Source organism: Rissa tridactyla, chromosome Z (genome assembly GCF_028500815.1).
Source record: "Rissa tridactyla isolate bRisTri1 chromosome Z, bRisTri1.patW.cur.20221130, whole genome shotgun sequence".
Lineage (NCBI taxonomy): Eukaryota > Metazoa > Chordata > Aves > Charadriiformes > Laridae > Rissa > Rissa tridactyla.
In genome coordinates, this window is record NC_071497.1 from 16,034,537 (window position 1) to 16,060,250 (window position 25,714).

Below are 25,714 nucleotides of genomic sequence, written 5' to 3' on the forward strand. Positions count from 1 at the left end.
AAACAAACAACAAAACAAAATAAAAACACACACACCCATAAACAATGAAAAAAACCCCAAACAAATAAACCCCCCCTTTCTTTTAAAGCTTTAAATCTTTCTTTTTAAAGCTGCTCTCATATATCTGGGTTTTGGGGTAATATATTAATTTACACATAAATAATTTACAAAATGTTTTTGTTAGTGGTACTTCTAGTTAGTTTGGCTGCAGAAAACAGTTAATATCTAATGTGAGGGGCATTAAACAACACTATGCAATTTTCTGAGCCGAACAGAAAACCTCTGACTGATCTTTTTAGATACAAATTACTTTCAACTTGTAATGTTGATGTCCTAAAATAGATTTTGAATGGTTACTGGTGTTTTATCTCTTCTGAGCACCTATGTTTTCTGTATTAAATCTAGTTTCTTAATTTTTCTATCCTAAGGTCAATAAAGTGGAAATAACTATGACTAAGAAAATATATTACATTTATGGTGGAATAATAAACATAGATCTCTCATGATCTGGGAATGATCTCACTAATGTGAATGGAACATCCAGAAAAAAGTTGTGGTGGCAGTCAAAACAGTAATGGTAGCAGTTTGCAGGCTTTTTAAAATATGTTCTAAGGTGTTATAAACACAATTGTAAAGCTTTAATATGCAGTTCCCTTTTAATTTTTTCTTCCTCATATCTCAGTACTGCACACCCTATTATAAAAGGAGAACCTGTGACACTATTTTATCTCTAGGATAAATGATCAAACTGTTAGCTAAGGGAATATACTGTAGACACCTTTCCTAACCCTTGCTTGTTTGTTTTTAAATTCTTCTGTTAGCAGTGACAGCTGCTGGTGATCATTTTTTTTCTACTGCAAGCCATCAATCAGAATTTAGTGTTTAATTTAAATTTGAATTTATAAATTTGTCTAGTAACATGAAAGAAAGAAGCCACGTTACAGCTTTGTTTTTTGGAAGGTTGTGTAACTTTTTTTTTTTTTGATTGGTCTGGTTTTGATTTGGGGACTTGGGCATGGGGTTGTTTTTTGCTGGTGTTTTTTTTTTTTTTTGCTTTTGTCTCAGAAATTGCATTGCGAACCTTACTAGCTAGTCAAAGAATATAAGTCCATTTTCACTCGCGAATTGTCCACCAAGATACATGCTGGATGGACTCCACTTATCTATCAGCATTAAACTCTTGTCAAAAGACTATAATCTACAATACTCCAACCATTTTGCGAATTGTTTATTATGTTTTCCAAACAAAAAAGTGCCTTGACATTTTTTCCTCAAAATATTTGAATTCTTTCCCAGTAAACCCGTGACATGGATGTTACAGAATGCTAGAGCTGCAGAATGCTGCAGAATGCTAGAGCATATTTTCAGATCAAATCCTTGACAGAGGTAAGACAATAACAGCAACTAAGGACAACAAAGCAGACCAAGTTTTACCAGCTGTTTTGGGTATCAGTTTCACTTGGTTCGATCAAAGGTTAGCTTGAATAGCTTGCTAAAATTCACTGCATGGGGGAATTTAGATATATAAACTAATTTTAAGTATCTTCTGGAGACCTGAATCTGTGAAAAATAAAAGAAACCCACCACATTCTCTGCACAATTCCCTCATATAGCACCTCTTATCACTCCTCTGTAGATTATTTCAGTCGATACACAAATAGGAGACAAGTCCCTGTTTTATGTGAGGAACTTTCCCCTAAAGCATGCAAGTCATATACATAACTCAGAAAGGGCTGTTATGGCTTTCATGAAGGGGATACACACATGCTACCAGAAGTCATTGATTCTTTGGGTGCATAAATCTTTTGTGGCTTTGTTTCTGCCCTGGTGATTAACTGGCTCAGTGAACAGCAGTAAATTTAGACCCCATCTTACCTTCCTACTTCCTTCAAGAACTGAGAATTTTCAGTTTTATTCTGTTTAATTTTGGGTTTGCGATTTTTTTTTTCCATAGAAGTATCATTTATGAATGATTACTGATGGTTTTTTCCATATTTACCCCCTATATGCTAATCCTCAACAGCGTGTGCACAGGTACAAAACAGGAAGAACATTACGAAATCAGAATGGATAAATAGCTATTTTCTGTCCTCTTTTTCTATAATTCAGGTGTTGACAGCTTGGAAGGTAGATGATACTTTTGCACTTCTTTCATATTTCGTTAAAGATTAGTTCTGCAATTTATCCTCTGGAATGAAAAAAGGCTAAGTGGTTTTTTTCCAATGTAATGATGACAGTCTGTCAGAATGTAAATGGATATTGAGTTGCTGAAAAGCCAGACTCAATGAGTTTACAAATGAAAATGTTTTCCTAATAAAATTATAGATTTCAAACAAAATGGCAAAAACTCAAAACACCCTACCTCCACCACCAAACCCCCCATTCAGAATACGCCCAGCCTTCATTTTTCTTCTAAAGAGGAAAATAATGCTCAAAGATTTAGTGTGAAACAATTTAATTTTGCTAGAAACTCTAGAAATGTGTTTATGCTAGGAAGATCTAGGATAACATATTTCCACTAAAATTAATGTGTATAATAAGAGGGCCTCTGAACAGCAATATCAATTCTTACATGTACTATGTTGGATTGAGATGCATTAAAGAGATTAGTTCCTCCACAGCCTGCATCTTGGTGTCTAAAGTACCCTTTTTTTTTCCCAGTGGAAGAAAGAGTATGATACAAAGGTATTCTTGTGCGTATCCTTGAGGTCAGTATTTAGTATAAGTCAAAAATGGAGACAACTATAGGCCAAAATCCTATGAATTATACAGACAAACATCCTGGATGCATCTGTCTTTACTAACTTGGAAGTGTGGTGCAGGCAAAGGCATAAATACATGTTAATAGGTCTTCAGTGCAAATGAGTGCTAAGGTCAGTATGATAATTTATACATTAATGAAATATTTTATTCAGCAAAATCCTTGACTGTATGTTCTGAAACTATTTGACTCTGCAAATGTGATATGACTTTTTAAGATAAGAAATTGCTATTATGCCTTACCTGAAGGTACGTATTTGAACAATATTTTTGACTAACATTTCCACAGAGCCATTGATACTTTCTTCCAACAAAGCCAGTGGCTGGACTGTCTCTCTTATGTTTTGTATTGCAGGTGACTTCCCAGATTTCTGCTTTTACACCCAATCTGTATTTAGCTGTGTAAAGAACATTTTGTTCTCTGCGAATGTGATGCTACTACTGAAATCACAAGGCATTAATGTCTTCAGTGAAACTTAAGTTTTAATTCTGTCAGAAGACAACAGACTCACTGCCATTCCTGAACTTCAAGGGCCATGAAGTCAGCTTCATGAATTCCTTTCTAACTACACAGCAGCAAAAGTCAAAAATATGTCTGTCAGTTTGTAACACTTCTCCACTAAAATGGAGATTTTCTTTTCAGTAGTTGGCAGCTCATCCTCATTTTAAGGTATCTACTTATGCTCATGTGATTAGTGGCTAACAATTCTAATTAAAAAAAAAATAAAAATCATTTTATATGCTTCCTTTTTGACAGTTTTGATATTCAGAAGGATAAATAGGTGCTGACTTGGTAAATCTCCTTTTTCACTTCAACAAGGGAAATAGGAGAAGAATGTTCCTGGGCAACTGGGGAGGACTTGCAACAGAAATATATGTATCCTCCAACAGGGGACTCTGCTTTCCTTCTAGTTCCAACATCACCAAAAAAATAAATAGTTTGGATAATGATCTTCAGCATCTAACAGGGAAGTACATTTAATTCAGACCTCAAGGCCATGGCAAAGAGATTGCCACAGGAACTGACTTTTTTTCTAAGTTTTTGCCATCACAGGAAAGGCAAAGACCTAGGTACAGATTGCAAAGTGCCGGCTACTTATTTAAAGCAAAATCTGTTCTTTTAACTATAAAAAATAACCCTAAAAAAAAAATTCTAAGCAAGAATCAGTTACATTTCTCACTTGCTTATCTCCCCCAATGTGTTTAATCTTTCTGCAGAAATATGGTTTACTTTAAGAGTACTCCTACTATCACTAGATGAGCATGCAGTGCACGGCAAACACCCTGTGGTAATAAATGAAGTATACCCACTTTTAAGATGGGCAATTTAGAGTTCCTTTGCTTCTCAGATGAGCCAAATACGTAAGTTTGTTCACTTTTTAATTATCACTGCACCCAGTCAAACTTGTGCTATTTGCAGAAATGAGCATAAGCATAATACAAATAATTCTCCCAAAGCATGTTTTAGGCAATGGAACAGAGAATTCTATGCGTTACAGCTCATTTCTTTGCCATTAATTCAGAACATAACTGTCACAAATTCTTAATTATTTTAGTAATTAGAAAAGGAAATCGACAATGCTTTAAAAAAGATAGCTACTTGCAATTGTTCCTCTAGGATGCTTAATGTAGCATGTGTATATGCCTTAATCTCTGGATGGAGAACAAAAATAAGACATATGGATAAACAAATACTGTTTTATGCACTATGTATTTGGTTCCCCTGGCTTTCTCTTTTACTAACTGTATACGATGGGAGTACTTATCTCTTTATGCCTTGACTAAACCCAAATGAACATGTGGCCACCTGCTTCTTGATATACGATTATGAATACAGTCTTTGGTTAAAAATGTAAACTTGTTGCGCACCTTTAGACTCTAAAAATTTTCTCTTGCCTTTTCTTAATAAGGGCTCAATATCATTCATCAAACAAGATAAAAGATAATCATTGAATATAATCATTGCAATAAAAATAAATATAAAATAAAAATTGTTCCCTGTAGGATCAAGCAGGTATTTAACACTCATAAGCATATAAAAATCTGACCTTTTGTTAAGAAGACTGAACTATTTTCAATTAAAGATGATTAGAATGTAAAAGCTTTACAGGGTCACATTTTGTCAGTCTTTTCCCGGTGTTTAATAATTTCTATCCTGAGTGTTCACTGAGGACATGTGGAGAAATATACTAAGCTCTGCTCTCAAACTAACAGTATACTGGGCACAAGAAACAGAATATGCCATATCTTTTGTGTGCTGGCAGAGTGACCTAGGATGCAGGAAGAGCTTTCTATTACTCCTTGTCTCCATTAAGACATTTCCCATCACAGTCTTGGGTGCTAAATATATGGATTCTTATGAGCTGATTCCCATTAAATCAAATGAAAGGGGATTGCTGGATCAGAGTCCCATACACTAACCTTTGGCTGACGAGTGAGTTTGGCCTTACTAGAGGAAGAGGCTATCAGTATCTGAGAGAAACCATCAGTTATTTCTCACCATATGTTTCTTCCCCTTTCCCAACTGCTGTGTGGTAGAAAACAGGTGACCAAATTTTAGCGTGCTATCTTAAGTCAATATATCTATATTTTTTGTACTATTCAGGCTGAAACTAGAACAAAAATAAACAATTTAGAAAGACCTTGAAAGTAAATACAATGTGAATATGCCTTCCTTTCTCATGTGGCATAGCTTAGTCGCATAACTTTTTTTGGAGTGGACTCACAGAGTCCATGCTCCTTAGACTATCTGTAGATATCTCGAACTGGCTCACGGGGAAGGATCAGAAAATAAAATTAGGAGTCTTCCCTTTTCAAAGACTTATGAAATCAAACGAAAAAAATTTTTTCATTTTTCTCCAAATTAAGAACAAGTTCCTTAAATAATTTAATTTAAATCATTTCTATATACAAAAAAAAATTAAAAGCAGCTAAAGCATGTCCCATTTGAGGGAGTCCTGAGACATAACAACTCCACTTTTATGTCAGATGTCACAGGGCTATTTCATATGAATCTTTGGTATTAAAGACTTTTATGTAACAAATGTTATGTGAAGTATATATATTTTTTTGGAGGTGCATATGGCTATCAATTCTTTTGTGTGTTTAAGCATGCACATGTACATCCATGTAAAAGGAAAAAGACTGACAAGTCTTTTAAGAACCTCCTGTCAATTGATGAAACATCTTGGCAACAGATGGGTGGAGAGTTAATTCATTTTCTGGGTCTTCTGAAACAATAAACACTGTGGAATGAACAATGCTACTTATCTGCTGTCTGGTATTTTAGTTGTTCAGCTATCCTAGTCACTAGCAATGCTGAAAATGATACTGCCATGTTCCTAAAAGCATGCTATAACATCCTTAGATAAAACATGAAGGTTATTATGATAACCCTATCTTGAAAAAGTAGAACAGTTAATTTTCAACTTTTTTTGTTTAATCTGGCCAGTTAAACTGTATTGGGTGTAGGTACCAAGGTGTTGGCACCAGGGGGCTGCACAGGTGGCCTCTGTGACGAGAGGCCAGGGGCTGCCCATGCCAGACACAGTCAGTTCCAGACGGTTCTACTTGGCTCCAAAACAGACACACCACGGGGCACAGCTGGGCCCACCAGCCACACTGGTGGTGCTTCTGCAAAAACATGTTTAAGGAAGGGTGAAAAAAGCTTCATAGCAGCTGTGGGAGATAGGAGTGAGAAAATTGAGAGAAACAGCACTGTGGACACCAAAGTTGATGAAGAAGGATGGGGAATAAAGGGACATTTGGTAAAATAGGTAGCAGACTCGTCATGACCACCCAGCTTGGTTGAAGTTTATGCAGTTGTCAAGTTTAAGACATGTTTTAAATAAAGATTTGAATGATGATGTAGTATAAGTTTTACGATGGGGATTCTCCAAGATGTAGCTGAGTGCTTTGGGTGGCCTTGGAGAGTGAGCCTCACTTCTACACCAGGGAGAGAACAGTTCTGGTCTTGTGAAAAGTTCAGAACATGTGCAATAATCTGTACATGCATGTATACATAGATCATATTTCAGTGACAAGTAATAATAAAAAAGGACATCTATTTTGGAATAATTCTGAGCTAACGCTAGAGTCTATTTCAGTCTTGAACTATCAGCAGGTTTACTCCATGTTTAAACTGGACAAAACGGTAACTTTGTGTTACTACCCCTCTCTGACTAGTTGTTTTACAGAAAAAAAAAAAAAAAAACAACACCCTGAATTTTATTTCCGTACTACCATGTTCTTATTACATTAGCAATAGGAGGCAACTGCCATTTCAATGTGATATCCTGAAAAAAATTTAAAAAGTAACACAGTAAGCAGTAAGACGGCATCTTTGGTAATGTGAGTGCCATGTGAAGTAAGAAGAGAATAAATAAATGATATTTGATAACAGGGAAATATATGAATGAGATATATAGACAGAAGAAGAGATGTATCCTGGGGAGAATGAAAAAAACGAAAAAAGCAGACAGTGGCCTGCAACACACCAACCCACCATTTCCATGACCTCATCAAAGGCACAAGTAGGAGAACCCTATCTGCAAAGGCATAAAACAGACATTTTGTTATCTTTATGCTACACTTTCACACTTATGATACTAACTATGAATCTCTTTTACTCACCTGATTACAGTTTAAATATCTGATGGTAAGCACCACGAACAGGAAACAACATGTACAGAAAGCATACGGATAATTTGTGGCATGGTACTAAAAAGAGTAGGCTGAACTAGTACAGCTGGTGATTAAAGCGTCTTTGTAACTGATCAGACTCTGGCATCTGGTCTACTGAAATGTACAGACTTTCTGGTGGGAACTGTGGTCCTTTTATTTGATAAGGCATTATGGATAGTAAGAATGGCCAGTGAGAAGCAGTTGGAAAATAACTCTGCATGAGGATATGCCAAATTATAAGTGGGTTATTTCTTAAAACTAAAAAAGTAAAAAGAAAAAAAAAGTAAAAGCTACAAAAATGTTTAATTTGTAGGAGAATTAATCTCGGGAGGATAGCTGAAATCAGAGTGAAAATTACAAATTAAAAAAAATAAAAAGATAGGTTTTGAAATATAAGTAATGAGAAATAGTTATGGTAGGAAAGGACCAGAGGAGATATGAGACCCTTCCTTAGAGGAAGGGTCTAATCACCAAGAAGCAAGTGAAAAGATTGCATTCAAAATACAATATTTTGAAAATTCTTACATTTAATTAAAAAATATTTCATTTTCTATTCCTAGACTGTACTTTCCTTCTCCCTGACCATGACAGCTCTTTCTGTGGCAGACAAAGAAACAGATCAAAAGAAAAATACATTCCTTAAAGGGTGAAATAAAGTCAAGAAGTTTGACTCTAATAACAGTCAGAAAAGTTAGAAGTGAAAGTGATCCACTTAGTCATGTAACAGGGCTATTTACCATTTTCTGGCCAATGGCAAATTATCTCTGGTGTGTATGTCAGTATTTTGTTCAGTCTACTTTTACACATATTCATGAGCCCTCAGCCTCAGCTGACTGTCAGTGAGTATCAACAGGAGAATTCATTTATTCTGTCTTTAAAAAAGAAAATTTACTGCAAACAGAACTCATGTTGATCAGTCAGGGGCAGCTGAAGGGAAGCCAATGTACAGGTACCTTTTATGAACCCTACAGAGTAGAAGTCTGTACTGTGTGGTTTCTGCTGTCTTTTATTGATATTATTTATGATCTAGAGGAAGAAGAGATGGCATAAAGATCTAGAAATCATGGGGTTTTTCTTCTTTTTTGCAGAGACCACTTCATCTCAAAGACTGAAGTAATCTCTGCTTAGTCAACATCTATTACAAAGCTAAGACAGTGCCTACTTGACTCTTGCTGTAGGAAGCTTTGCTCTCAGAAAAATACATTTCATAATTAGGAACTCTGTTCTTCAGTTTCCATTTTTACATTCTTAATTTCATCCTATTATCACATTTATACTACACACTCTGTGACATGCCTCTTTTAGTATGCTCCAACATCATCGAATGGCCTTGCAAGTAATACTTCCCATCTATTTCTACTCTTCAAAAAAGTGTAGTGGAAGGTTCTTGAAAATGTACTTGAAGACAATAGCATACACTGTATGCTGTATAAGTAACCCAAATATGTGTCAGTTCTGATAATTGGACAAGTAATTACAATGTATGCATGTCAGTACGTACATATATGGGATTGTATTCAAAGCTCTTTCATGAAAACTTTTGTATATAAGAAGGTAATATTTTTTTTTCAGAGGTGAAGACATTTCCATGTTCTGTCTGAGCTCCATTCACACGAGTCATGATGGAGTTAAATCAACTGAACCCATAAAGGGAATCCAAAAGGATGGAGTTCTGCTAGCATTGTGTGATATTTTTAAAAACCCTGGGTCCTACTAAACACTTTCCCTTGCTATGATACCTTCTTCTAATAGCAAGTGGTTGTTATATTTTTTGTTTGTTTTTTAAGTGAGTAAAATGTCATCACCATTATCTTTAAATAGAATGAAAATATTAGGCAAAAAAAAAAATAATCCCAAGTTTCTTTTATAAGTAATACTGTAGTTCTAAAATGGAAATAGTCTATCCCTCCTTAGGGAAGTTAAAAGGAGCCTCGAAGTTTTTTGCTGTCTTTTGCAACACATCTTGCAGATGACTGCAAAGAGCTGTTTTGAAAGAGATGTTGAGGTGGGTGGTTTTCAGGCTTAGTCTGCCAAAATCTCTTTTAAAATTAATCCAGTGTCATTTGGCCGAGAGCATGACAGAAAGATGTAACAGGTGAAATAGTGGATTTGAAATGTTGAAGCACAGAGCTGGCCTCAAAACCATCAGGCTGGACACAGAGGTCTTGGAGACCAATGACTCACAGAGAGGAATTCCTGAACAACTTCCTGTGGAAGTCTTGATTCTGTTTTCTTAATGCAGTCCCAAATGGACAACGTGGTAGCCTTGAGTCAGCCATTACTTGTCAGTCACAAAAAATGATTGCAAGTTACTTACTAAATAAAGATAAGTAAAGTTCAGAGACCTCCAAGCTGCATGCAACAGGGAAGACTAGCAGGAAGTGGGAGTTTCAACACTAACTCAAGTACTTGGTGTAAGGTAAAATTTCAAAATGACGGTTCTCTTTATTTTCTAGTAGTTTACTAGTAATTTTAAACAATGCTGTAGTGTCAACTCCAGAGCCTAGGTTGAGAAATTTGGATTAAGAAGAAATCTTTTCTCTAAATTGCTCAGAACTTGTTCAGTACAGAAATGACAATACTTTTTCAGAGAGCAGTCTCGTGAAGCTGCTTGTGTGGCCATGTATAATTCACAGGAAAGCTAGCACTGAGGGAAACTGTTAGGTTAAAGAATTGTACTGGAAATGAAGTCACTTGGTGCTTAGGAGCACCAAATGGAGGAAATGGAGACAGAATTTATTTTTATTTTCCCTGTAATAAGAAACTTTGTCTTGCTTGTGTGAACTTTCATGAAAGTAAAATTATTCTGTAATTTGCCATTAAACTCTGAAATGATTGTTCCAAACTAAATAGATGGTATCACCTTAGTAGGTAACTTTTTGAGTTTACTACTCATGTTTTGTTAAGGAGAAAAATACCTCTAGTGAGATATTTTTCTGTTCAATTTCTGACAGATCCACATGTGGATACTATTACTCATAGAAATAGCATTTTCTTTCGTTTTCAAATGTATATACATTGACCTAAAGATTTTCTATTGGCACATTAAGCTTTTCTAATGCTACTGATATCAATACAACTCAGATATGACTCTGAAGTCAGGTGATGAATTGTTTAGCTATTTGTACGTTACTAGGTATCAGGCTATTTGAAATAATGTATTGATTTTTCATTTTTGTGGTTGACATAATGCAATGGTAGCTTGCATATTAAAACAATTTGCCCATGCAGAGTTTGAGCCTAAGGAGGAAATATACTCCGCACAAGAATTTTCATTTACATATGTTAACAATGAAATATAACAATTCCCATTAGAAGTCCAGAATACCTTTTCTGAATCATTATGCCTGAGACTCCCATGGCTTACTTATCTGTCACTCAGAAAGCTTACACACTGCAGACCAAAGCTAAGAACGTACAAGCACATGGACTAAACTGGGATGCTATTCCAATCCTGTTTGTTAACAGGAGAAAGTAAATAGCATTCACTGTTTTAAAGGATTTGGACTGTTTTAAGATGTTGCCAATTGTTTCAATGGCAAAAGGACAGCATTGCTTAATAGTCACAATGGGTAGGCCCAGAACATGAAATGTATATGTAATTGCGTGGATAGAGAGATAGATAGATAGGTAGGTAGGTAGGTAGGTAGGTAGATAGATAGATAGATAGATAGATAGATAGATAGATAGATAGGCAGACAGACAGACAGACAGACAGACAGATAGATACACAACCATTCACTGATATATTTTACAATATACTTTATGTAGTCAATGCCTGGGAAGTGCTTTCAGCTCATATAATAAAAGAGAAAAAATATTTTTGTATGCAGAACTGTAATAATTCACCAGATTAGGCTACAAATATTTTTAAAAATCCTTAGCAACCTTCATTAAGTAGAAACATAGAATCACAGTAATGAAGGCTGGAAGTGACCTCTTGAAGCCATCTTTGCCAATCTTCTGTGCACTGAAAGTCCAGTGACATCATGTTGCTCAGACCTTGTCCTTCTGATGTTGGAACACCTCCAGGAAGACCCCAGCACCTCCTTGGGAGCCTGCACTGATGTTGTGCTACCCTCACAGAGAAAAAGATTATAACAGAAATCACATTCTTGCAGCCTGTGTTGGTTGCGTTTTACCCTTCTACTGTGTTTCTCCAAGTCTGGTCTTCATCATCCTTACATTTTCCCATAAGGTAGCTTTACAAAGCCTCTCTTTCACTTTCTTCTCTCCAGACTGAACAAGCCATGCTCACTCAGCTTTCACTTGTACATCCAGTGCTCCAGCCCTCAGCAATCTTCAAAGTCCTCTGGTAAGTTTCCCTAATGTGTCAGTAACTTTCTTGTACTGCAGAGGTCAAAATGGATGTGACCAAATGACATTGTTTGTATAGGAGTATCACTCATATTTATAGCTAGATACATTCACATGACTCTATGTCAACAGTGGAAAATTATTCTATACATATACAAGTCAGTATTTTAAAGCATGTTTCTATGACATATTTGAACTTTTTGAATTATTTGAATAAAATGTCCCAATTTTCCACCATGCTAATATATAGTATTAAAACATATTGTTCTAACCAAAAATGAGATTAGAATGTTTTTAACTTAAAATTCTGTCCTTTTTTTGATACTTGAGTAGCTAAAGCTCTAATGTAAAAGTGAGAAGCACTAAAATGGCAGGAAAAGCTCTAAAATTAGTATTTCACTTCTTAGTTCAGATGAAAAGGCTAAAAGCAAATTTCTTTGCTTTGTTTCCTACCAATATAAATTGAAAGCCCTGGTAAAAGCTATCAGTAAAATCATGGAAAACCAACATCATTTTCCCTTCTGTGATAAGGAGGATCTCAAAGTAAACACTCAGGTCTTGTATTTTGCAGACTTCACAAACTATATTTTGAAGTATGAAATGGAATCAGTCAAAACAATGCATTTAGAGGTTGTTTATGGTGGTACTTCTGAAGTCTGAAAATCCATCATAAGAAACAGTAAGCTTTTAGTGATGGGCTCTTTCGGAAAAATCACACATCCTGAACTATCTCTAGTTTGGCATCTTAGACGGTCAGATTTAAAAATCTTAAAAGGAGCAAAAATACTCTAATATTTTCTATAGTAGACTGTCTCATCCTTTTCTGGCCTCTCATTTGTCCTAGTTTCTGCTAGTGAAATTAAATTTTGCAAGAAGACTAGCTTTATCATTACTACTTTCCATGTAATGAGCCTACTCTAAATGTTTGTAAGTGACTAGAACTAATTTATAGCTGATTAGCACTCATTCCTGCTGCTAAGGACAGATCTTAAAGCTCTTTTCTTCCTATGGTGAAAGTTATTAGAAAATGGAGTTTGGGATGAAGACCACAGGAAAATTAAATCTCTAAAATGCAGCCTGAAAATAAATATAATCTGCTAGGTTGTAATTGCTTTTATTGTTATCCTTGGTGAACATAACAAGCTTTTTTATTCAACAGATCCAGGTGGGAGAACTGCATAAAAATCACAATATTTTTCCATAAAATATAATAATTTGAAATTTAATGAAGGAATACCTTCATTAAATAATTTGATGAAGGAAATACACTGTCAATAAAAGACAGGCTTGTCAGAAAGAAAATGCCTTGTAACAGCACACAGGTGGTAGGAAGTAATAGTAATACACAGACAGTAAAAATTGTAAGAGGTTAACAGCCTGACCCAAGAACCTCATGCTATTGAAGGTAATGTTCTCAGTGCTCAGTACAGGATAAAAGGGTGAAAGTACTGGTCACAGCCTGGGCCTCTGAAAAACTGCTTGGGTGACAATTACAAGCCCAAAGCTATTTGAAGACCTTCAGTTGTATTGTTCACTCTGCAAACTAATGTTTCAAACCATATAATTAGACAGTAATTCAGTGTCAATAATAGTTTTTTACTTTCTTTTGCTTGATGTATTTTTTACATGGCTCCATGGTTATGTTTTAAAGGATTCTTTTGTAGATGAAGGAAGCTCCCCAGACAGCTCAGTATGATGTTTACCAAAACCAGTTCTTTACAAGAAGCACAAAAGGGAACAATTTCCCCACACTCACTAGGTTATGCTATGAGTAAGACCCAGAATCCTCTTCTGAACAGTATTCCTATATTAGCACAACAGTTAAAGTTGATGCACCATGAAAGAAGTATTTGCTTGGCAGCCTTGGTTATTAGAAACAGGACATCAGTGTGTATGTAAATGAAGTGCTGTGATAATAGCTCTTTAAAATCGTAAGTTATACTAGTTATGTAGCACCCCATCTGCAACATTTGCTTTACTGTTTATGGGTTTCTTCACACTATCAATTTGACTTTCTTCCTATTGCCGTTAATGTTGCTGATCCCCTCATCACCATATGACATTTTTCTATATTTGTGGACATACTTTTCATACTGTCACTGACCAATAAACCATTAGAATGGAAGACTTAGAGGAGATGAGCAAGGGTGATGTGTCCATGAAGGTCAAGCAATAATGTGGGTTGGGACTGACCACAGCTGTTGCAAAGTTGACTTTATCTCAACGCAAAGGCGGCTGGACGGTGACTTATATTTTAGAGAAACCCCTACCAACAGTTGAGTGGATCAACTGGTAATGTAAATGTTTTTCCCTGAGTTCATTAAAAGAACGTGAGTGCCAGACCAGCATGGGGGAGGGTGATAGGCGACATAGCATATAAGAACTGAATAACTAATGAAAGGATTTCAAAGAAAGCAATGGGCTTGAGCTGGCTTTGACCCTCATATTCCTTCCTGGCAACTGGGGACACGCAGTGTCATGACAGTGAGCATATTGTAGAGTTAATAGAGACCGGTAATGGGAATCACATTGGTATTGTGATTGAACTGTGTATTGCAACAGCTCTTTTTTGCCAAGTGTAACTATTGTGTTTTCAGTATAGATTGGAAAACTCCACTAAATCAGAAATTCCATGTAACATTAAATATCTTCAAATGAATAAATTTTATGTTAAACATCACACCTCTTCTTATGACATATGATCTAAAAGAACTTGACCAGAGAGTTTTGGACTCTGATACATACACACTATTTTGTTCCTGAAATCCAAAACAAACAGCTTTCTCAAAGAAGCATGCTAAAGAACAGGTTTCTCTTGGGTATCTTCCACTTAGACAATACAGACTTTGACTACTGCCCAAAACAACTCTCCAACACTGTCACAGTGAGCCTTTCAGATATTTTTATGTGCTCTGAAAATCACAGACATGAGAGGATGCTAACATCTTGTCCTCTCTACCCACTCCTAAGCCTGGGAAATATCTACATCATATATGACCAAGATAACTTTTTAAAGTTCTGGACCCACTGTTGGTGTAGAGCATGAAGTTCTCCAGTGATGGGGATGAGCCTGGGGTATGGGGAGCAATTTGCAGCACTGCTACATGCACTAAAAGAATAAGATTGGTGATTTGCTTCTTGGAATTGTCCTCTTAGAGTATGGAGAAGGCTATGAGGAGTGCAAGGAAGATTGCGTTAAGGGATTACCCATTGTGCTATCCCCTTTTCAGCACTGACACGGTAACATGTAGTTACTGTCTGGGAGACTTGGGTTCATTCTTTGAGTTGCGCCATTGAGTCAAAGCAATGCATTCCCAAAACTTTAAGAGAAACCTTGAGTAAATCTCTAATAAAAGAATATTTCATTATATAACGATAAAAGTTGAAATTCAAAACTAACATCCTGTTTATGTTCTCTGGCCAAACAAATTGTGCTTTAAATGATGTTTATTTCTTTATTTTCCTAAAAGATTATCTGTGTTCTGAAAATGACCTTCTCACATAAGCAAGCTTACTTTATCCTTTAGGCATACCCAGATAGACCCAAGTTCTCTAAATACAGATATTCAGAGAAGCTGAGTTAAGCAATTGAGCAATTGAAAATCTGTCTTTTCTAGAAGTATCAATACCTTCTTAAATTTTCAGAGTCTTCCTTATATTCTACATTGCCTAATCAACCCGTTATCAAAGGCCCAAATGCACCTCCATGAACTCTGTTGATCTCCATTTTTAAGGCAGAATTTTCATTTGATTTCCAACCTCCCACTTCTTTCTCCCATCTCACTCCTAGCTTTATAAGGAATTGAGCACAGCAAAAGTATCTGTTGTATCTATGTACATGTAAGTGATGGTGTATAAATCTGTACATGCAAGAACAAATAAAAAGACCCAAACCGGCACTTGAAGAGGCTAATTTTTTTGGCTAATGTGTTGTCCATGTCTGTAGTTTTCTACAGAAAAACAAACAAACAAACAAACAAAAAAAACCAACAACAAAACCCATCTATATGTATATCTCTAGCGGTTGAAATGCTAAGGTCAAAGGTGAGAGACAGTCTTCAGGGCACTTGAAAATGTCAAGTGTCAAAATTAATATCCGTATATTAATTTTTTGACTAATATTTTGTGTGAGCCTGCTATTTTGTGTTTAAAAGATCATGTAACTTTTTTAGTGGTTACAAAGCAAGTAGGTTGTTTTGGGTTTTTTTAGTTTCACATAGATAACCATGTAGTTACTTTGTTACCACACTGTTATAAAAAAAAATTAGTTTTGGTTTTGTTTTCATATTTGTAGGCACAACACATTGTATCTTGTAATTTTCCAGCTACCTGAATCACCATGGCAACTCACTCATGAACTACTTTTTGATGCAGAAGTGGAGGCTATTTAGTAAAATAAAGCAAAAAGGAAGCATTTACTGAGCAACCGAATATAGGTATACAGTGAACACAGCTAGAATATACTGAATTAACACAAGAGTTATGAAGAAGCAAAATAAGAAAAAAAGAAACATAGAAACCTTAAGTTTCAAGTGGTGTTTAATACTCTGAATAAAGGTGAAATTCAGAACGCTGTTTTCAGGCTCTGCAAGATCACCTGACACACAGTCTTGATGGCTGAAACCCCACTTTAGAAGTTATTTGCAAAGCTAATTCTCATGTTCTGTACTATTTTTTCAGCATGTCTATAAATGTTCTTACAAAGACTTCTAGCCTGCATTCCTTACACAACTGGAGATTGAATTGAACATGATTAGCAATCATCCTGGTCTTTTTATGTAAGTGCGCATGTGAGTTTTGTGGCGTGTATCATAAATGATGACTTCTTTGATAGTTCTCTGTACTGACCCGTGTATTTCCCATATATAGCCCTGGCAGTTATTGATTTCCTTCGTGTACAGGAAAGCATGTAGCAGGTATTTTCAGAAATGCTTAATTTCTACTTGTCAGTTTAACTCTCATATATGATGATTTTGTCTAAATAATTTGTAAGGCTTGTTCCTAATTTCCCTGGACCTTATTTCCTCATCTGCAAAAACAGAGAGCAGTTATTTCCCTTTGCTTTTCATCTCATGCTTTTCAGCTTGTAAGCTCTTTGCAGCATGACTTGTTCTTTACTTTGCATATTCAGTCTGGCTGCTGTAATAAATGAAATAACTTAAAAACTACAAAGGTGCGGAAAACCCCTTCATATGGAAGATGAAACCCTTGAAGACACGTAAAATGTCCTCCTAAAATACAACCTTCTCTCTTCCCTCTTTCATCCTGTTGAAGAGGAAGTGTGAGAGCTCTTTCCACACTGTATCACTTTAGGTGCCATTAGCTTACACTTTTTAGCTGTGGCAGGCAAATCCTAGCATGTATTTTTGTACCTTTATAAAATGCATTTTGGCTCATTGCCAGACCCATTGCTAAATCATTGCTTTCTCTAGTTACTGAAATAGAAAAATAGTAGGGGAACATGGTAATTTTACCTCACCACTGTGAGAAGCTCCTTTTGCAGAAGGCAAAGGTTATTTTGAGCCTAAAGGCTTTTAATATATGGTCACACTGCTGTGTGAAACTTTGTATTCCTCTACGTTAGAGAATCAAGTATACAGTACAGGTTCCAGAGTGATTGATTTTTATAAATAGTACAAAAAAGTGTGTTCTTACTTCATAGATAATTGGAAAGCTGGTTAGTAACTGGATAACAGACTCTTGGGTGGTTTGGGTTTTTTGTTTCAGTTTTGTTGTTTGGGTTTTTTTTCCATTTTTTGGGACGTGTATTTATTTATTTGTTTTGTTTTATTTTCAGTACTAATGTTCTATGAGACCTCATTTTCATGTTATTTCCTGAAATTCCTTTGCTCTTATTGTAAGCACATACATCATTAAAAGGGACTTCTCTATAACACCTCAAAGCACTCCTAAAGTAAAGTAAAAAAAATCTTAGCAGCTCATGAAAAATAACAACAAAAAACCCTTATCTGTCTTGAAATTTCCATTCCTGATGCCTTAATATTGTCCCTTATTTCTAAGGGAGGGAGAAATTCTCAAAATGATATTTATAAGAATGTTAAGTTTTGCATAACTAAGTTACTAGATAGTAATTCTAGAATAACAACAAAATGATCGTATATTATGACGTAGCACTTTACATTTGCCAGTGAAGTATACTAAAACTCTCTGATTTTGTCCAAAATAAGAGTGTGCGATTATTAATTTTTATTGCATGACAAGGGCATGTTAGGACTTTTCTCTTAACGTAATCCTGGTTTTATATCCATTCTTTTTATACAGAATATAAATACAGAAAAAAAAAAACCCAAACACGTTTAAAGGAAAAAGCTTCTTGAGCCCAGTGCTCTAATCAAAATGAAGGATAGTGGAGGAGACTTTGTCATTCTTCTCAGACTGGGGAAAATACAGACTACTAGTCTCACTTTGCCCTCAAATGCCTTTGAATTTTCCCTGTTCCTGATCCATTATGGCAATATTACAGCAAGCACAAGATCAGATGATAAGGTCTGAATTAAAGAATTATCTGACGTCTAGGGCATGAGGCTGGATATAAAAATGTATAAAAGTTTATTTTCTTCTGTCATAGACCACTAAGTTGCTCTCTCAGTTCCCATCAGTAGCATAAAGTTGTGTGCATGGCACACATCAGAACTTGGAGAACAAAATCATAGAGGTTTACAACACTAAAATGTACCAAAACACATTCACACTATCAGTTAATTTTCAGCAGTATAGTTCAGAACCCATTTTGCATATGTTGTAGGGAGAAGCATGATCCTCACTTGAAGTGTGTGTTTATTTATTTATTTATTTATTTATTTATTTTAGGCTGATACATATCACCTTCTCCAAACAGTTAAACATTGATATAGTCACCAATGCAACACAATTGGTTCTACTTAAAATACACAGTGATATACTTAGTTCTGTTTACTGTGGCCTTTGTGCAGTGGGTTCAATATACATGATTTATGACTGAAGCATATATCTGCTGTAACGGTAGACACTATAGCCTGTGTTTGTACCCAATTAAACCATAATTAAGCCTTCATTAACTTCAAAGTCTCATAAATAAGACCTGCAGGAATTAATGTAATGTTCACTGTGTCACTGATACCAGGAAAAACTTATAACTTGATTTATCAGGAAATATAAAATCAAAGATTTATTGGAAAAATTATAAGCAGACAATAAAAGAAGGTTGTCGGAACACAGTAAAATTAGTCATCTCTATGAATAAATTTGTAGATGACATCAGAAAGAGATCCATCACCCCATTATCTCTGGCAAAACCACCTAACACTGGTGGTTGTACTTTCAGTCAAGAAATCTACCTACTGTATAGAAGAGACACATTCCCTTCAACGAACTATAGTGTCTCTTCCACATTGTGGAAATTGCCAGAAGACTGATAAATGTTTATGATCAACATGTGTGCAATATAAGGTATGATTCATCATTGTGCAGTAACTGTTTTGAACATTACCAGAAGTGTGATAAACGTTTCCTGGCAGCTTGTTGGCAGTAGGATTTATTTAGTGTTGACATTTATTCTATTCAACTCTTTTAAAGCCAGCACTCTGTATGGTGCACGTGTTACATACCAATGAGAACAGCAGCAAGGGGAGACAGAGCTTGGACTGAAGCTCTGTAACATTCAGTACTTTCACAGTTTACAACTTTCTATATGTTTGACTTAAATAGTTTTCCTATAGAGAGGAGAAGACAATCACTGCACCATAAGCTTGCAAAAATTTCATCCAGCCTCTGAATTAAATCATTATTTCTCCTAATGTGTTCATTTAAGGGACAGAATTTCATTGCTGATCACAGGGATTTAGTCACAGAGCTTCCATTAGTGTAAATGAGAGCTGTACAACAAGATCCCCTGGCACCTTCTTTACTGTTTGTGCAATCCGATGATAGATTTTGAACTCGGGTGAAGCATATCATTGCATAGCCCTGAATCTCCTGGTACCTACTCACAAGTCCAGACCTCCCAGACTCGTCAAGTAGCTACAAGGAGACAAGCTGAAAGTAATATATCTTTGGGACAACTTTTCTCATTAGAGTGATAGAAAAGCCCAGGTGTCTCTAGGGGCCACTGTCTCAGCTTCCACCTGTGTGAATAACAAAACTGTCCATTTGGTAGCCAATTCAGAGCTGCAGTTTGCAACAAGGTCTTCTTTTTCATCAGAAGAGACTGACAAATATTTGCCTAAAGAATGTTTTAACTCCCCCAATCTCTCTTTTCCAGTCTTCATGGGATAATAAAACATACTCGTTGACCCATGCAAAATAATAAGATTTTAGGACAATTACCTGATAAAATGGACCTAGATGAAGCTCTTGCTTGCCTGTTCTAGCTTTGGATTTAACAGAATTTGATGGGTGAGAGCACTCTCCTCGCCTGAAATGTTTGAGTACATTTTGGAAATGGAAGATTACAGGTTAGATTTCCCTAAGGAGATAATGAAACCTGCATATGCCCCTTCCTTTTGGCAGAAATAATTCATCCTGCCTGTTGTACAGAAAACAGTGAGTGATATTACATCCACCTGATACCCATCAAAAGTAAACAAGCCAAAAGTAAAAGTTATTTTGGAGAAAGACTGAAGGCCCCTATGTCCTGCTTGATCTTGAAGTGCCTTTGGAGGTACCAAACTCAGAGAGGGATGCAGGTCTGGACAGAGGGCTTTTCTCTCTGTGCTGCTGTCTGGTTACTGTGAGTTGACCTGGGAGATTCTTAACTTTGGAGATTCTTAACTTAACTATAAAATGAAGAATTTTATACTGAATTTCTGAATAGAGACCAGATGTCTAAACGTTATTACTTAGAATTTACATTACGCAGACCCTAAGGGGAGGAACTTGTCTGGTCCGTAGTTTAACAGCACTTCATGCAGCGTAGTGTTGCAAATCTAAGGTTGTCTCAACACCTATCCTCTAAGCTGAACAGCCGAGGATCAAGGACTATTTTAAAGTTTATTTCATGGTAATAAAAACAAATTATTGCATTACCTCTAGTGGAGATTTAGGATTGTTTTGACGATCTATAGGAGAGAATTTCCTGTTAATTTTGTCATGTTATGGACCTGTTATTAGCAACAAAGCCTTGTGATTATACTGTGGATATTTGCAGACACACAGATAGAAAATACTACCAAAAATTAAATAGTATGAGATGAACGTTAAATTTCAATGAAGCCAGAGAATCCATCTGTATTTTCAGCACATAGCATTAAATGTTCATGACTTAATTAAAATGCAAGTACTGTATAACCCACTGATTTCTGTAATTTAACCACGAATAAACTCTGACTCTTTTCTGCTTTAATTTGCTGCACTAATCAAATTAATAGTAATTAGTAAATACTTAGACAAACAACAATAAGGTAGGTTATCCTTGTTGTTTTTATGTCTTCTGATAATGATATAAACATAGATGGGATCAGAACATTTAACATTTACCAAAATATTGACAAAGTACAATTTATGTAAATCTGCAATGCTGAATGCTGCCTGCAGAACTCATTAGCTAAAATAGGGCATCCTGAAGCTACACATAAAGTAGAAAAATATGAAGCAGAAGGAATCTGAAGACATAAAATCACATGCATATTTTGAGTAATGTGACAGTGCTTGCTGGGGGAAGGAGTAGGTTTTAATTTGGGTTATACCTTCTTATACCATCTATAACATCAGTAGCAAGAAACATGAAAAGCCTCTTAATCTCTACAGACAACATAAAGACAGGTAAAAGGAAGCAGCAGATAAAGTAGGCAATAGTCATCTCATTGAACTTCTGTATGTAACTCTGAACAGCACACTAATCACAGTGGAATTATATAGTCATAATCTAGCCATAAAAGGAAAGATTATCAAGGCTAAGTAACTGCTTAGTGATGACTGTATCTGGCTGCCCTAAACAGTATAATGATATCACCAGTTTTTAGAGTGCTTTTTAAGCTTTTGGGCAGTGAATTTCCAAGGGAACAGGGGAGAGAAAGGGGAAGGAGGAAAGTCAGTTTCTCTCCTTTTTTTTTTTCTTTTTTTTTTTTTTCCTTTAAACATTTAAAAGCTGTGGGGCTCCTTTGGAGACATTGTTTGGTGTTTGAGACTGGAGTGAAAAGTACTGCTGAAGATACTGCAACCATCTTCTCCCCCTCCACTCTCTCAGAGCTGTAGGACCTTTATCCTGAAGCCATCTCCCTCTTTGAGCACCCAATGAAGCAAGAGCTGCAGATGCAGAAGAGGAAACACCACTGGTCTCTTGCCTGTTGGCAATGCTGCCTGCTACAGCAGCAGTACCAGTGGCAGAACTGCTTCTTCTATGGGAAAAGGTTGCAGGTATCAGTTAAAACTTCAGTGTGAGAAGTCCTACAGTAACACAGGACCTATTCTCCTATCACACAAGGAAAACATATGAATAAACACCTATTTCATGTCCACTATTTTGCAAGGTGAATTTTGCAGATCTCAGGAAGAAAGAATGCATGATTGGATGTAAGGCCAATGCTGCGTAAGGATAAATGGAGTTTCAAGCTTGAGATAGAGTTTCTCCCCTTCTTGGTGTCAGGAACACCAATGTTGATTCTTTTTTTTCCCCTCTCACTTTTTTTTTTTTCTTTTAAATTACTAAAGCGTGATGTCCTTCAGAGGTTTCTTTTGACTGAATCACACTTACCCATTTGCTTGGATTACAAGATAGAAGAATGACCCACCCTTGAAACTGTAGTTCATTAAATTGGGAGTTTGATAGGGACAGATATAGTGAACTATTATAAAAACAATAAGAAAGAACAGATTCTGATTTCTTGCTAAATTGTACCTGCTGTCTTTATTTGTCCAGGGTCAAAGTGAGTGTGAAGTACTGCTGTCTTATAAAGACCTTAGCAGTGCACAGAGATAATGATTAGATTATATGATCTTTTTATACTAATATTTTCAGTCCAACTATATTCCAGTAACTGAAGAAATTAAAAATTTTCCCTCCAGCATTCTCTGCTTGAGGGTGCAAGGATCACACATATAATATGATCAGTGTTTACAAGAATGGATCAGCAGAGCACCAGACAATTTGAGGGATTTTTGGCAAAGATTAGATCTCTCTTAACATCTTTGAGAAAGTTGCAACTTGCAAAATAAATTGAGGAAGCTACAATAGCACATGGTGTGAACTTCAGGACTGTAGAGTATAGGTTCAAAAGTATGCCAGACTACACCACTATAAAATCAGATTCTACCTTCGTCACCTCCATGATAATGAAGAAAAAAATATCATTAAGTATTCTGTATGAATAACAATTTGTTAACTTGTTTGGAAGTATGAAAATTGTGGGAGGCAAAATATTCCTTCTTCTGCTTCCTTCATGAACACATTACAATGCACTTAAGTGGGAATGGCAGACAGGTGGTGTCTTGAAGAAAATGACTGTCTCATTTGTAATTTAAGGACTTTTTTTTCTATTTATAAAGCACACTGGTTTTCTGGCCTGACTCTGATTTTACATTTATGCTCTCATGTAGAATAACAATGCCTTTAATTACCTGGTTTTGGACCAGAACATGGGAATTACTGATACAAGAGGAAAAAGTAATGAATATCACCCTCCACCTTTTTTCCTTCTCTTTCAAAACAATATAAACTAGGAACAAAGTAGAAGTAGGACTCAAATGGTGGCATGCTTTAATTCCAGCTTGATAAAAGCATATCTAGGCACTGCCCAGGATAGGGTTAGATGACAAAGTTGCCATTTATCCATCAGTGACTGATCTCTTAAACTGTGTGGGTAACTCTTGAGGATTTGTCAGATGAAATCATCAATTATCTGTCTTCAGAAATCTTACATCTGTAAGTCTACAAACATTTCTACATCATGCAGTTAACAGATAAGCCTTAAATCAATAACAATATTTTACAGGTTATAGGCCTATGTCCTCAGCTCTAGTAAATCATTCCATTTAAATAACTTGCAACTTGCATCCACTGCTTGTATCTCATCCTTTTCAGAGGATCACAGACTATCTAATAACATCCCAGAAAGTTGTTCTCAGACTTTCTTAAGGGGACAAAAAACCCTAAACAAGCAAGCAAAAAAACACCTATCCAATGCACATTGATGATAATTAACACAGTGTATCCACATGGCAGGCTTGATACAGATTGCTGCTCATTTTAGTGCATGAAAACCTTAAGAAGCTTTCCTAATCCTAAAGCACTGTTTCTCTCAATTAATCATTAACATAGCCTAAGTATCTTGTAGCACAGAGAACCTTAATCAAAAATAATCTAATTTGACCAGACATTTAAACTTTCAACATCACTTCTCTAATAGTGTTATCTGGGCAACACACTCAAGTAGCTGTCCACAGCTGCGGTCAATTGATTTATCCTGTGATTATGATTGAAGTAGTTGATCAAAACCAGTGATGCTTCAAAGGAATTGCTGCAGAAGTCAGTGACAGTTGCAAGACTTACAAATGCCTTGGGTTTAGCATGAAATTGTCAGTAGTAGGAGGATAACTGGGAAATAAAAGGAGCAGAAAGTTTCTTTATATTTTCATAGAATCATAGAATGGTTTGGGTTGGAAGGGACCTTGAAGATCATCTAGTTCCAACCCCCTGCCATGGGCAGGGACACCTCCCACTAGACCAGGCTGCTCAAACCCCCATCCAGCCTGGCCCTGAACACCTCCAGGGATGGGGCATCCACAACCTCCCTGGGCAACCTGGGGATTTCTTCCCCCATTAATTATATTTAATTAAAAGTTTGATTGTCACACAGATGGAATGAAATACATATTGAGCTCTGTAATGGAATCCTCTCTAGGAAGCACGAAAACAGGAGCTTGTGCATGTATATATGGAGTACAGGAAATCATTCAGGCTTTGTAAGAGTAGGTACTGTGTTTTTGTTTGTCATAAATGATAATAAAACCTCTGAGAACAAGATTTAATGGGATCTCTCAGTCAGCAGTCTCCTTAAATAGTAATTACAAAAAATGGTTTAATTCTACTATTTGGAATTCTAGCCTTTAAATATATCTGTAGCATTCTTAGCTACAGGTAATCTGAAAAACCAGCTTCCAATTCTAATATTACATAGGAAGTGTAGAGTAAACTTTGTTATTATTGAGAAAAAATTGAGTCAATCTGACACATCCTTGCCAGTTTCTAATTTGAGATTGGGATTAAGAATGAATATTTTTTGCTTAGTTTTACATTAACCACTTTTGGAACTGTCACTTGTATCATTTATCCCAATTAATTCAGTTCAAAAATTTTTCAATACTTGGAATGAATATGCTGCTTGAATGAATGTACCAATGTAATATTTTTATTTAAAAAGTAAAACAGATATTGTAATCAAAGATCAGATACTACTTACTTTTACCAAGATCTCACTACTCAAATAGTCCTGCTGTTAGAGTAGTCTCTGAGATATATGGTTAAAAAATCACAGTATTGAAGTAATATTCATTTCTTCCTCCAGAAATCTTAACGTCCTTTCAGAAAGAAAGCTGCATCATCATAGCTGATTTTGCAGATGGAGTGGAATGAAGACAGGTCAAGGAACTAATGCAGTCAAGTTTTCTTTTGGGAAACCAAACACCCCAAAACCAGCCAATCCCCCAAAAAACCGCCAAGCACATACACTGGTTCCCTTGGGAAATGAATGCTTGGAAATTGACATTAACCTTGATCTGTTAGTTCTAGTTTTGAATGTACTAAACCAAGGATGCGGGTCAACACTTGAACTTTGTTTGTTCTGACCATCCAGTGAAGTAGAAAGCAGTCAAAATTACAGATGCAGTACGCAGTAGTTTTAAAAGGTAAGGAAGATTTCTCCAGTTTCTAAATATTTTTATTTTCATTTTAAAGTGGCAGTGAAATCACTTCTTTTGCATTTTAGAAATGAATTCATTTTTACTCTGTATAGGTAGAGAA